The sequence below is a fragment of the Choloepus didactylus genome, chromosome 17, assembly GCF_015220235.1.
Source record: "Choloepus didactylus isolate mChoDid1 chromosome 17, mChoDid1.pri, whole genome shotgun sequence".
NCBI classification, from domain to species: Eukaryota; Metazoa; Chordata; class Mammalia; order Pilosa; family Megalonychidae; genus Choloepus; species Choloepus didactylus.
Genome location: NC_051323.1, coordinates 77,517,031 through 77,529,830, shown reverse-complemented (window position 1 = coordinate 77,529,830; position 12,800 = coordinate 77,517,031). Strand labels below are relative to the sequence as shown.

General features: G+C 41.6%; 1 protein-coding gene across 2 annotated transcripts in view; it reads left to right on the top strand.

The window, feature by feature from the left end:
* Positions 1 to 12,800, top strand: part of ZC3H8 (zinc finger CCCH-type containing 8) — a 109,620-nt gene that overhangs the window by 62,727 nt on the left and 34,093 nt on the right. Inside the window, exon 9 of one of the 2 annotated variants that reach the window (XM_037807724.1) lies at positions 2,393 to 2,864. The exons of the other annotated variant lie outside the window; for it this stretch is intronic. The gene's annotated coding sequence lies outside the window, so the exon portion shown is untranslated. Of the gene's footprint in view, positions 1 to 2,392; positions 2,865 to 12,800 lie in introns of those variants that run through there. 2 annotated transcript variants of the gene reach the window in all.

The window sequence follows — 12,800 nt, the reverse complement described above, 5'->3', positions numbered from 1 at the left end:
AGACTGGTGTCAGAAGGTGTGGCCCGTGGCTGTTTTCCCCCAGGCTCTGGGGTCTGGTTCTGAATGGAAGGCGGGTAGTAGAGCTGATCCCCACCCTTTTCCTCTTAGGGAAGATACACCCCCCCTAGGGAGATACCATTTGCATTTGAATAGTCCCTCTGACTCTGCCGTCTCCACCCTTGTCTGGGTCAGAGCGCTGGGAACTGAAAATGGTTGAGGCTTTCTCCACTGAGCCAAGACAGGGACAGAAAGCCCCCTTCAGGGCCAGTCCACTGCCACTCTCACGTTCTCCAACGTCAGTCTTCACCCAAAGCCTCTGCCTGCTTGTTGGGGATTCGTATCGAATAGTCCATACTTGTTAATTAAAACCCCAGTTGGAGCTCAGCTGAGCTATGTTTGCTTACTCAGAGAGAGGAGCTCTCTGGCTCCATGAAGCTTTGCGACTTGGGCCATTCAGGGAGGGGGCTCCCAGCTTGGATCCGCAGTTTCTGCTTACAGATTTTATGCTACAATCTCAAGCATTCCTTCCAATTCAGGTTGGTGTATGGTGAGTGGATGGTCACGTTTGTCCCCGTGCAGTTATTCTAGATTATTTACTAGTTGTTCCTGGTTGCTTATTGTTCCAGGAGGACAAACTAGCTTCCACTCCTCTCTGTGCCGCCATCTTAGATCTCCTGGATGATGGTTTTTTAAAGACATTTTTAATTCTGAAGTTGGACATATACAGAACAGTGATAACTTTCAAAGTATGATTTAACAAGTAGAGAGCAAATTTCAAAGAATGTTATAGGTTACAGTTCCACAATTCAGTTAATTCCTTATAATAACATAGGTTACAGTTCCACAATTTTAGTTAATTCCTTATAATAATATATTGTTAATAATTTTTTTACCAATTATAACAAAGATAACTACTGTTAAATAAATACTACAATTATTTTTTTAAAAGTTATCAATTGTAACAAATGTTCCATACCAGTGTAAGGTATTGGGAGGGGTGTGTATGGAAATGCTCATTTTATGCATGATTATTTTGTGAGCCCACAACTTGTCTTAAATGAAAGCAGTGACAAGAACACATTTGAGGAAACTGCCTTGGGGAGCTCAGGAGACACTGGGGGTGACAGTGAGTGGCAAGAATGCAAGTGAAGGGTTTGCAGGAACTGTCAAAACGTGGATGGAAGGATGATGTTTCCAAGTTAGATTATTCCAACAATTATGTATTATTATGTATCTGAAATAAAATAAATATTAGAAGTAGAAAATAATTAGAAAGAACCTCAAAATATGAAAATGTACCACAGGTAAAACAAAGGTGCCCTTACTTGAAACCTGGGTGGAGGTCAGGCGCGAGCTTCTGGTGAGCCTGTTAGAGCTTGAGGCAAAGGAAAAACGTGCCCTGAAGCCAGTTTTATTTGAGGGCAGCCCCCGTTCAGGAGAACTGCCAAAGTTGGCAATTCGGTTGAACATGAGATAAGCAAAACTGAATTTGAAACTATTATTCATGGGATAGCTTTCCTCAAAGCCAGGAAAGTAAAAGTATAATAATAAATACCGATTTGAGCATAAATAAAATATTTATACTTAATGCTGTGAGCTTTGTAATTGAGTTTCACTATTTTTCAACAACTTTAATATTCTGGTCAAAATGATCTTAAGTAATACAGATGTATGTAAAAAAAAAAAAAAAAACTGAATAGGTGGCACACACTTTTCTTCTGGCCTCAAATTCCAATTTGGCTCTGCACCAGGCAGGTCTTCAGTTACATTTTTTATATTTGTTCCTAAATAGATTTTTACGTATATTTTGATTTTTAGAAATACTGCATTAAAATGTTACTTATTTTGAAAAAAAAAATGAGTTTCAGGAATAATTAAGTCAGCATGACGGGTCTTCATGGATGGGGCCCCTGCCAGTTAGTGTCACAAACACACTTGAGATTTGATGAGATCAGAATGTTTTAGGTTGAGTACCTGGTAAGTGCTAGGGCCCTGTGTATGGAGCCCCTTTAATCTGGGCTTCAGTCCTCAGTGGGGATCACTGACGTAATAATAGTTATCACTAGTTATTGGTGAGGAAACCCAGTTTGCAAAAAGCGTTGCCTGCCCTTGGTCTCCATAGCCACATTGTTAGTTGTGTACAATCGCATGCTTGCCACCCCCAAACATCTCAGTTGTAGGTAAGGTCCCTCCTTCCTCAGTGGTGTCACCTGTGCTGTGCAGGTGGTGGACTCTGACCCCAGCCCTAGGTTGGCTCATTGCGGGTGGGAGGATAAACTTGGGACTCACAGTCTGCGTTTTTGAATCACGTGGGCAGCTTTACTTTAAAATGCTGGTGCCTGGGCCTGCTCCTTGAGATTCTGATTTTTCTTTTCTTTTCTCTGATATTAAGATCAGGTTTTCAGTAGTTCCCAGAGTGATGCTAAAGCTCAGCCAGCGTAATGTGGAAACCACTGGTTCCAACAAACAATGGAGGTGCACCCTTCCTGCCTGTAACTGGTGTAGGCTGAAGACTCACCCCCTGGGGTCACTTCTGGGAAAGTTACCTTTTGTCTTAAGATGCCGGAGGAGAGGCTGGATGTTGCCATGTCTATACATTACACCTGGAAATGTTGCAGCTGTCCTAGGACCTCAGGAGGAGCTGGCTCAGCTGGCAAGGATGACAGGAGAATGCTGGAAAGAAGCTGGGTCCTTGATAACAACCAAGACACAAGGAACCAGCCTTTGAGAATAGATGCTCAAACTTCAGATTTCTTTCATGTGAAACACATTTTAAAAGTTTATTGCTTATGCTGTCTTGTCTTGAGTTTTCTGTTACCTGTAGCAAAAGGCCAGCTAATAAATGTGAGCCGAGATTAAACCTGCATCTCTCTCTCCCGATTTCGTGTTCCTTCCCGTCACCAAATTCTTCAGCTGAGACTGTTCACTGTGCTCTGCTTCTGCCGAGAGCACAGCCCAGAAACTCATGTAAGAAAGCAGGACGAGGGAGAGACAGCAAGGTAGAAAACGACACAAACAGGACGTCAGGAGGGCTGGGGAACGGAGAACTGGGTGTGTGTCTCGGTAGGGGGAGAAAGAGGCCCAACTCATCTAGAACTGTGAAGTGCTACTGATTTCTGAGAAATTGATAATACTTATTCATGTTATTTTAAAAATGAGAGTGTAGACTTTTAAGTTACTGTATGTCACTAAGGTCCACATTTATTTTCACATTTAACTATGAAATTAGAAGCATTTAACAATTGGTAGACTATCACATTTAACTAGCAGGTTTTTTGCTTAATGATGCCTAAATGGTAGATCTTACTGTCAGTGTAGTTAAATTTCATCGAATATAATTTTTAACTGAAGTTATATACACACACATAGTAAAATAAAAGTTTACTGTGAAGTGGAATTTGTTACGAAATTTACTAAGGATTACTGAGTCATGGAAGCATAATAAAGGTGGGTTTTTTGTTTTTAAAGAGTGGCTCCCTGTCTCCCTGTGGCGGCTCCTGGCTTCCTGTCTCCCCACTGAGCGGGGGCGTTACTGTGCACGCGTGGCCTTCACGCCCAGCGTTGATTTACATAACGTGGTAAACTGAAGGGATTCCACCTTTTAATGTAATTAAGGTCTCAAATCAGTTGCTTTTCAAAAGGATAATTAAAAGGAAGAGATTATCCTGGGTGGGTCTGACCTGATCAGGTGAGCCCTTAAAAGGGAATGGGGGAGGCGGGGCAAGATGGCAGACTGGTGAGCTGTATGTTTTAGTTACTCCTCCAGGAAAGTAGGTAGAAAGCCAGGAACTGTGTGGACTGGACACCACAGAGCAATCTGACTTTGGGCATACTTCATACAACACTCATGAAAACGTGGAACTGCTGAGATCAGCGAAATCTGTAAGTTTTTGCGGCCAGGGGACCCGCGCCCCTCCCTGCCAGGCTCAGTCCCATGGGAGGAGGGGCTGTCAGCTCCAGGAAGGAGAAGGGAGAACTGCAGTGGCAGCCCTTATCGGAAACTCATTCTACTGATCCAAACTCCAACCATAGACAGACTGAGACCAGACACCAGAGAATCTGAGAGCAGCCAGCCCAGCAGAGAGGAGACAGGCATAGAGAAAAAAAACAACACGAAAAACTCCAAAATAAAAGCGGAGGATTTTTGGAGTTCTGGTGAACATAGAAAGGGGAAGGGCAGAGCTCAGCCCCAGCTCAGGCCCTGAGGCGCATATGCAAATCCCGAAGAAAAGCTGATCTCTCTGCCCTGTGGACCTTTCCTTAATGGCCCTGGTTGCTTTGTCTCTTAGCATTTCAATAACCCATTAGATGTCTGAGGAGGGCCCTTTTTTTTTTTTTTTTTTTTTTTTTAATCCTTTTTTGTTTTTCTAAAACAATTACTCTAAGAAGCCCAATACAGAAAGCTTCAAAGACTTGCAATTTGGGCAGGTCAAGTCAAGAGCAGAACTAAGGGAGCTCTGAGACAAAAGGCAATAATCCAGTGGCTGAGAAAATTCACTAAACACCACAACTTCCCAAGAAAAGGGGGGTGTCCGCTCACAGCCATCATCCTGGTGGACAGGAAACACTCCTGCCCATCGCCAGCCCCATAGCCCAGAGCTGCCCCAGACAACCCAGTGTGACGGAAGTGCTTCAAATAACAGGCACACACCACAAAACTGGGCGTGGACATTAGCCTTCCCTGCAACCTCAGCTGATTGTCCCAGAGTTGGGAAGGTAGAGCAGTGTGAATTAACAAAGCCCCATTCAGCCATCATTTCAGCAGACTGGGAGCCTCCCTACACAGCCCAGCAGCCCAGAACTGCCCTGGGGGGACAGCACTCACCTGTGACATAGCACAGTCATCCCTCAACAGAGGACCCAGGGTGCACGGCCTGGAAGAGGGGCCCACTTGCAAGTCTCAGGAGCCATAACGCCAATACCAAGGACTTGTGGGTCAGTGGCAGAGACAAACTGTGGCAGGACTGAACTGAAGGATTAGACTATTGCAGCAGCTTTAAAACTCTAGGATCACCAGGGAGATTTGCTTGTTAGAGCCACCCCCCCTCCCTGACTGCCCAGAAACACACCCCATATACAGGGCAGGCAACACCAACTACACATGCAAGCTTGGTACACCAATTGGACCCCACAAGACTCACTCCCCCACTCACCAAAAAGGATAAACGGGAGAACTGGCTTGTGGAGAACAGGTGGCTCGTGGACGCCACCTGCTGGTTAGTTAGAGAAACTGTACTCCACGAAGCTGTAGATCTGATAAATTAGAGATAAGGACTTCAATTGGTCTACAAATCCTAAAAGAACCCTATCAAGTTCAGCAAATGCCACGAAGCCAAAAACAACAGAAAATTATAAAGCATATAAAAAAACCAGACGATATGGATAACCCAAGCCCAAGCACCCAAATCAAAAGATCAGAAGAGACATAGCACCTAGAGCAGCTACTCAAAGAACTAAAGATGAACAATGAGACCATAGTACGGGATACAAAGGAGATCAAGAAGACCCTAGAAGAGCATAAAGAAGACATTGCAAGACTAAATAAAAAAATGGATGATCTTATGGAAATTAAAGAAACTGTTGACCAAATTAAAAAGATTCTGGACACTCATAGTACAAGACTAGAGGAAGTTGAACAACGAATCAGTGACCTGGAAGATGACAGAATGGAAAATGAAAGCATAAAAGAAAGAATGGGGAAAAAAAATTGAAAAAATCGAAATGGACCTCAGGGATATGATAGATAATATGAAACGTCCGAACATAAGACTCATTGGTGTCCCAGAAGGGGAAGAAAAGGGTAAAGGTCTAGGAAGAGTATTCAAAGAAATTGTTGGGGAAAACTTCCCAAATCTTCTAAACAACATAAATACACAAATCATAAATGCTCAGCGAACTCCAAATAGAATAAATCCAAATAAACCCACTCCGAGACATATACTGATCACACTGTCAAACACAGAAGAGAAGGAGCAAGTTCTGAAAGCAGCAAGAGAAAAGCAATTCACCACATACAAAGGAAACAGCATAAGACTAAGTAGTGACTACTCAGCAGCCACCATGGAGGCGAGAAGGCAGTGGCACGATATATTTAAAATTCTGAGTGATAAAAATTTCCAGCCAAGAATACTTTATCCAGCAAAGCTCTCCTTCAAATTTGAGGGAGAGCTTAAATTTTTCACAGACAAACAAATGCTGAGAGAATTTGCTAACAACAGACCTGCCCTACTGGAGATACTAAAGGGAGCCCTACAGACAGAGAAACAAAGAAAGGACAGAGAGACTTGAAGAAAGGTTCAGTACTAAAGAGATTCGGTATGGGTACAATAAAGGATATTAATAGACAGAGGGGAAAAATATGACAAACATAAACCAAAGGATAAGATGGCTGATTCAAGAAATGCCTTCACGGTTATAACGTTGAATGTAAATGGATTAAACTCCCCAATTAAAAGATATAGATTCGCAGAATGGATTAAAAAAAATGAACCATCAATATGCTGCATACAAGAGACTCATCTTAGACACAGGGACACAAAGAAACTGAAAGTGAAAGGATGGAAAAAATATTTCATGCAAGCTACAGCCAAAAGAAAGCAGGTGTAGCAATATTAATCTCAGATAAAATAGACTTCAAATGCAGGGATGTTTTGAGAGACAAAGAAGGCCACTACATACTAATAAAAGGGGCAATTCAGCAAGAAGAAATAACAATCGTAAATGTCTATGCACCCAATCAAGGTGCCACAAAATACATGAGAGAAACACTGGCAAAACTAAAGGAAGCAGTTGATGTTAACACAATAATTGTGGGAGACTTCAACACATCACTCTCTCCTATAGATAGATCAACCAGACAGAAGACCAATAAGGAAATTGAAAACCTAAACAATCTGATAAATGAATTAGATTTAACAGACATCTACAGGACATTACATCCCAAATCACCAGGATACACATACTTTTCTAGTGCTCACGGAACTTTCTCCAGAATAGATCATATGCTGGGACATAAAACAAGCCTCAATAAATTTAAAAAGATTGAAATTATTCAAAGCACATTCTCTGACCACAATGGAATACAATTAGAAGTCAATAACCATCAGAGACTTAGAAAATTCACAAATACCTGGAGGTTAAACAACACACTCCTAAACAATTAGTGGGTTAACGAAGAAATAGCAAGAGGAATTGCTAAATATATAGAGACGAATGAAAATGAGAACACAACATACCAAAACCTATGGGATGCAGCAAAAGCAGTGCTAAGGGGGAAATTTATAGCACTAAATGCATATATTAAAAAGGAAGAAAGAGCCAAAATCAAAGAACTAATGGATCAACTGAAGAAGCTAGAAAATGAACAGCAAACCAATCCTAAACCAAGTACAAGAAAAGAAATAACAAGGATTAAAGCAGAAATAAATGACATAGAGAACAAAAAAAGAATAGAGAGGATAAATATCACCAAAAGTTGGTTCTTTGAGAAGATCAACAAGATTGACAACCCCCTAGCTAGACTGACAAAATCAAAAAGAGAGAAGACCCATATAAACAAAATAATGAATGAAAAAGGTGACATAACTGCAGATCCTGAAGAAATTAAAAAAATTATAAGAGGATACTATGAACAACTGTATGGCAACAAACTGGATAATGTAGAGGAAATGGACAATTTCCTGGAAACATATGAACAACCTAGACTGACCAGAGAAGAAATAGAAGACCTCAGCCAACCCATCACAAGCAAGAGATCCAATCAGTCATCAAAAATCTTCCCACAAATAAATGCCCAGGGCCAGATGGCTTCACAGGGGAATTCTACCAAACTTTCCAGAAAGAACTGACACCAATCTTACTCAAACTCTTTCAAAACATTGAAGAAAATGGAACACTACCTAACTCATTTTATGAAGCTAACATCAATCTAATACCAAAACCAGGCAAAGATGCTACAAAAAAGGAAAACTACCGGCCAGTCTTCCTAATGAATATAGATGCAGAAATCCTCAACAAAATACTTGCAAATCGAATCCAAAGACACATTAAAAAAATCATACACCATGACCAAGTGGGGTTTATTCTAGGCATGCAAGGATGGTTCAACATAAGAAAATCAATCAATGTATTACAACACATTAACAAGTCAAAAGGGAAAAATCAATTGATCATCTCAATAGATGCTGAAAAAGCATTTGACAAAATCCAACATCCCTTTTTGATAAAAACACTTCAAAAGGTAGGAATTGAAGGAAACTTCCTCAACATGATAAAGAGCATATATGAAAAACCCACAGCCAGCATAGTACTCAATGGTGAGAGACTGAAAGCCTTCCCTCTAAGATCAGGAACAAAACAAGGATGCCCGCTGTCACCACTGTTATTCAACATTGTGCTGGAAGTGCTAGCCAGGGCAATCCGGCAAGACAAAGAAATAAAAGGCATCCAAATTGGAAAAGAAGAAGTAAAACTGTCATTGTTTGCAGATGATATGATCTTATATCTGGAAAACCCTGAGAAATCGACGATACAGCTACTAGAGCTAATAAACAAATTTAGCAAAGTAGCGGGATACAAGATTAATGCACATAAGTCAGTAATGTTTCTATATGCTAGAAATGAACAAACTGAAGAGACACTCAAGAAAAAGATACCATTTTCAATAGCAACTAAAAAAATCAAGTACCTAGGAATAAACTTAACCAAAGATGTAAAAGACCTATACAAAGAAAACTACATAACTCTACTAAAAGAAATAGAAGCGGACCTTAAAAGATGGAAAAATATTCCATGTTCATGGATAGGAAGAATAAATGTCATTAAGATGTCAATTCTACCCAAACTCATCTAGAGATTCAATGCAATCCCAATCAAAATTCCAACAACCTACTTTGCAGACTTGGAAAAGCTAGTTATCAAATTTATTTGGAAAGGGAAGATGCCTCGAATTGCTAAAGACACTCTAAAAAAGAAAAACGAAGTGGGAGGACTTACACTCCCTGACTTTGAAGCTTATTATAAAGCCACAGTTGCCAAAAGAGCATGGTACTGGCACAAAGATAGACATATAGATCAATGGAATCGAATTGAGAATTCAGAGATAGACCCTCAGATCTATGGCCGACTGATCTTTGATAAAGCCCCCAAAGTCACTGAACTGAATCATAATGGTCTTTTCAACAAATGGGGCTGGGAGAGTTGGATATCCATATCCAAAAGAATGAAAGAGGACCCCTACCTCACCCCCTACACAAAAATTAACTCAAAATGGACCAAAGATCTCAATATAAAAGAAAGTACCATAAAACTCCTAGAAGATAATGTAGGAAAACATCTTCAAGACCTTGTATTAGGTGGCCATTTCCTAGACTTTACACCCAAAGCACAAGCAACAAAAGAGATAATAGATAAATGGGAATTCCTCAAGCTTAGAAGTTTCTGCACCTCAAAGGAATTTCTCAGAAAGGTAAAGAGGCAGCCAACTCAATGGGAAAAAATTTTTGGAAACCATGTATCTGACAAAAGACTGATATCTTGCATATATAAAGAAATCCTACAACTCAATGACAATAGTACAGTCGGCCCAATTATAAAATGGGCAAAAGATATGAAAAGACATTTCTCTGAAGAGGAAATACAAATGGCCAAGAAACACATGAAAAAATGTTCAGCTTCACTAGCTATTAGAGAGATGGATATTAAGACCACAATGAGATACCATCTAACACCGGTTAGAATGGCTGCCATTAAACAAACAGGAAACTACAAATGCTGGAGGGGATGTGGAGAAATTGGAACTCTTATTCATTGTTGGTGGGACTGTATAATGGTTCAGCTACTCTGGAAGTCAGTCTGGCAGTTCCTTAGAAAACTAGATATAGAGTTACCATTCGATCCAGCGATTGCACTTCTCGGTATATACCCGGAAGGTCGGAAAGCAGTGACACGAACAGATATCTGCACGCCAATGTTCATAGCAGCATTATTCACAATTGCCAAGAGATGTAAACAACCCAAATGTCCTTCAACAGATGAGTGGATAAATAAAATGTGGTATATACACACGATGGAATACTACGCAGCAGTAAGAAGGAACGATCTCGTGAAACATATGACAACATGGATGAACCTTGAAGACATAATGCTGAGTGAAATAAGCCAGGCACAAAAATAGAAATATTATATGCTACCACTAATGTGAACTTTGAAAAGTGTAAAACAAACGGTTTATAATGTAGAATGTAGGGGAACTAGCAATAGAGAGCAATTAAGGAAAGGGGAACAATAATCCAAGAAGAACAGATAAGCTATTTAACGTTCTGGGGATGCCCAGGAATGACTATGGTCTGTTAATTTCTGATGGATATAGTAGGAACAAGTTCACAGAAATGTTGCTATATTAGGTAACTTTCTTGGGGTAAAGTAGGAACATGTTGGAAGTTAAGCAGTTATCTTAGGTTAGTTGTCTTTTTCTTACTCCCTTGTTATGGTCTCTTTGAAATGTTCTTTTATTGTATGTTTGTTTTCTTTTTAACTTTTTTTTTTCATACAGTTGATTTAAAAAAGAAGGGAAAGTTAAAAAAAAAAAAAGAAAAACAAGGGAAAAAAAAAAGATGTAGTGCCCCCTTAAGGAGCCTGTGGAGAATGCAGGGGTATTCGCCTACCCTACCTCCATGGTTGCTAACATGACCACAGACATAGGGGACTGGTGGTTTGATGGGTTGAGCCCTCTACCACAGGTTTTACCCTTGGGAAGACGGTTGCTGCAAAGGAGAGGCTAGGACTCCCTATGGTTGTGCCTAAGAGCCTCCTCCCGAATGCCTCTTTGTTGCTCAGATGTGGCCCTCTCTCTCTGGCTAAGCCAACTTGAAAGGTGAAATCACTGCCCTCCCCCCTACGTGGGATCAGACACCCAGGGGAGTGAATCTCCCTGGCAACGTGGAATATGACTCCCGGGGAGGAATGTAGACCCGGCATCGTGGGACGGAGAACATCTTCTTGACCAAAAGGGGGATGCGAAAGGAAATGAAATAAGCTTCAGTGGCAGAGAGATTCCAAAAGGAGCTGAGAGGTCACTCTGGTGGGCACTCTTATGCACACTTTAGACAACCCGTTTTAGGTTCTAAAGAATTGGGGTAGCTGGTGGTGGATACCTGAAACTATCAAACTACAACCCAGAACCCATGAATCTCGAAGACAGTTGTATAAAAATGTAGCTTATGAGGGGTGACAATGGGATTGGGAAAGCCATAAGGACCACACTCCACTTTGTCTAGTTTATGGATGGATGAGTAGAAAAATAGGGGAAGGAAACAAACAAACAAACAGACAAAGGTACCCAGTGTTCTTTTTTACTTCAATTGCTCTTTTTCACTCTAATTATTATTCTTGTTATTTTTGTGTGTGTGCTAATGAAGGTGTCAGGGATTGATTTGGGTGATGAATGTACCACTATGTAATGGTACTGTAAACAATCGAAAGTACGATTTGTTTTGTATGACTGCGTGGTATGTGAATATATCTCAATAAAATGAAGATTAAAAAAAAAAAAAAAAAAGGAATGGGCCCTTCCTGAGGTCAAAGATTTGAGGCACTATAGAGATTTTCCAGGCAGCCTTAAAGTGAGCTGCCAGATTATGAAAGGGCTGCGTGTCTAGAACTCGAGGGGAGCCCTGGGTGCTGAGAGCAACTCCCAAATGAGAACAGGATGACTGGAGAAGAAATGGTTATTGCCGTCTTAAAACCGTAAGAAACTGAGTTCTGCCAACAAGCTGAATGAGCTTGAAAGGAATGCTCCAGGGTCATGTCTTGCGTTTCCATCCAGCCCTCCACTCTGCCAAATCTCCAGGGAGCCCAAGATCTAGGTACGAGATGTGCTCACTGCTCCCGGGAGTCACTCTTCTGAAGACAGAGCTGGGGAACGCACACACATCTACATCTGGATGAAACCACGCTTTCACACCAGCATCGCTTCATTCTAGTCAAGTTTTCTTCCTTTTCATATTTGAACTTCCTTTTCCAACAATGAGAATCCTGGCTCCCAGCATCCTTAACATATTTACTTATTTGAGCAAAAGTCTGCTTTCAAAGGCTGTCTTCAACTGCCTCTCATCTGCAGCTCCTCTCTCAGCTCATGTGCATTCTGCAAAGTGTCCCTCTTGGCTGTAGTTTCTCTTCAAAATGTCACTCTCAGCTGCACTGAGTTCCTTCTGTTTGTCAGCTTATTTATATGGCTCCAGTGATTTGATTTAGACCCACCCTGCATGGGTGGGGCACATCTCCACGGAAACACTCGAAGAATTACAATCTAATCAACACTGATGCCTCTGCCCACACAAGATTACATCAAAGATAATGGAGTTTTGGGGGACATAATACATTCAAACCAGCACACCATCTCCATCGCCTGCCACCCACCTCCTGTGTGAGTGCTCGGGCTGATGTGTGCTGGCTCCTCCTGTGCCCTCCTGTCCCTCCCGCAGTCCATGCCAACACCCCTCTCCCATGTGGATTACTGACCAGAATTACGCACCCTGTTCAGATGTCTCCTTAGTCCACATCCCAGTGGGTGTGGGCCCATCATGTACGGGACGTTCTGACGATGCCTCCTCTGCAGATGTCCTCTTCACCCACTTTTGGCTCTCACATTTGCGCTGGGCCTCTCTTCCAGGCAAAACACCCCCCTCTCCCTGCTGGGGCCCCCTCCCGTGGGCTCCCCTGCTAGCCATCAGAGGTCCAGCAGCCCGGGTCACACTGCCACCTCCCTTGCATGGTGTTATTGACTTAGTCCAGCTCCTTGC